Below are 754 nucleotides of genomic sequence, written 5' to 3'. Positions count from 1 at the left end.
TCTCCCTGTCCCCTCAACCTTGGCTACCTGAAAAATTTGAAAACACTTATTTGTCAAGTTGTATGTGTTCCTATGTTCATTTAAGCATTACTCACACTAGCCAAGACATGGAAACAACCTACATGTCTTTCAACAGATGATAGAAGAAGTTGTGTGGTACATACATACAATGGACTACTACTCAACTATAAGAAAAGATGAAATACTGCCATTTGCGACAATATGCATGAATCTTAAGAATATCATGCTAAAGGAGATAAGTCAGAAGGAAATGGACAAGAACCATAAGTCTTCAACCTGTGTGGAATATTAAACACAAAGCAACAAACTCATAGAAACAGACAACAGTATGGTAGTTACCAGAGGGGGAAGGGGTTTACGGGAGGTTGAAGAAGGTAAAGGGGGTCAAATATATGGTGATGGAAGGAGGCTAGACTTGGTGGTGAGTGCACAATGCAATATACAGATGATGTATTATAGAATTGTATGTCTGAAACTCATATAATGTTATTAACCAATGTTACCCAATAAACTTAATTTTTTTAAAAGCCTAAAATGAATATTTCTGGTAGTGATATATGTAAACACATTGTACAAATTTATCGATAAAAATCGTTCAAGTTAGGTGATTCTAAAGAGTCTTCTATATCAGATAGCTCAGGGTTTAAGCTCTCATGTCACCCAGGCTTCACTAATTCAGTAGTAATGTAAGTTCAGGCAAGTTGCTTTTGCTCTACAACCCTCACTTTACTCA

This window comes from Hipposideros armiger, unplaced genomic scaffold, assembly GCF_001890085.2.
Source record: "Hipposideros armiger isolate ML-2016 unplaced genomic scaffold, ASM189008v1 scaffold_1536, whole genome shotgun sequence".
NCBI classification, from domain to species: domain Eukaryota; kingdom Metazoa; phylum Chordata; class Mammalia; order Chiroptera; family Hipposideridae; genus Hipposideros; species Hipposideros armiger.
The sequence above is the reverse complement of the archived record's forward strand: the minus strand, read 5'-3'. Positions refer to the sequence as shown.